Source organism: Macadamia integrifolia, chromosome 10 (genome assembly GCF_013358625.1).
Source record: "Macadamia integrifolia cultivar HAES 741 chromosome 10, SCU_Mint_v3, whole genome shotgun sequence".
In the NCBI taxonomy this organism is placed as follows: Eukaryota; Viridiplantae; Streptophyta; class Magnoliopsida; order Proteales; family Proteaceae; genus Macadamia; species Macadamia integrifolia.
Genome location: NC_056566.1, coordinates 18,701,974 through 18,703,044, shown reverse-complemented (window position 1 = coordinate 18,703,044; position 1,071 = coordinate 18,701,974). Strand labels below are relative to the sequence as shown.

Below are 1,071 nucleotides of genomic sequence, written 5' to 3'. Positions count from 1 at the left end.
CTGATATTTATCCCCCTACTTGTAGATAGGCAGGAAGAAAGAGCAGAGGAAGCCAATGCTGGCATGGTTGGCAGCTGTGGAGTGCTAAAAAGGCAAAAGTGCCACAGTTGCTCCTGTTCAGCCTGCCAATATCAGTAGGGAACTCATCAGGAGGTGTGGACAAAGAGCTAAATTTAATTATGAGACTAAAGTATAGGAGAATAGAGAAAAAGGGGTGCAACACGAGGACTTCCCAGGGGATCACCCATCCTAGTACTACTCTCACCCGAGCACGCTAAACTGTTGAGTTCTTATGGGATCCGGTGCATTAGTGCTAGTATGATCGCACCCAAACCAGTAGGTCCAAAATTGGCCAGCCGGTTTTGCCTAGTAGAATGCAATTTTTCTAGGTTTTTGCACAGTGGGACCCACACTTCTATTGTGCAATTCCCCATTATACCCCTATGGAAAGAGAGCTAATTGAGGTATAAAAAATATATTTTATACCAATAAATAAAAATGAAAATTAAATTTACAAAGTTAATTACATATTAGTTTAATTAGGTATTATATGCAATTTTCTGGGTTTTTGTGTTGTAGGGCCCACACCTCTGCTATGTAAATCCCCATTCTGCCTATGTAAAGAAGCCTAAATGAGGTATAAAATGCACATTTTAATGTCAGTAAATAAATGCACACTTAGGTCTGTTTGGTTTGCCTTATATAATGGGAAATAACTCACCTAATTGTGGGCTATTGTAATAGTAAGAAGAAAAGGGAAGAAAAGGGAAGAAAAGGGAAGAAAAGAGAAGGACGAAGAGGAAGAGAACGGAATGAGGAAGGAGCTCACTCATCTCAGGCTGATATTGGACTAACTTTGCACCCAGGTGAGCAAACTCACTATTGTAGTAAGATTAGAAATGAAATTTTTGTATGAATAGGGTAGTTAGGGTTAGGGTTTTGTCAAGGGAAGACAGTCAGGGAATCCCTATGCAGGGTATTGCTGTCCAGTAGGGAAAACCCCAACCCAGGAGAGTTTTCAGGAACCCAATTTGTTAGAGATTTATCCCTATAAACCTTGGAGACTAAGGT

The 1,071-nt window shown here is 40.4% G+C and overlaps 1 non-coding gene across 1 annotated transcript; it reads right to left on the bottom strand.

Annotated features, from left to right (window-relative positions):
• Positions 1–211: 211 nt before the first annotated feature.
• LOC122092564 lies at positions 212–330 on the bottom strand. Its single transcript, XR_006144217.1, has one exon. It is a non-coding gene; the product is annotated as a 5S ribosomal RNA (ribosomal RNA).
• Positions 331–1,071: the final 741 nt, after the last annotated feature.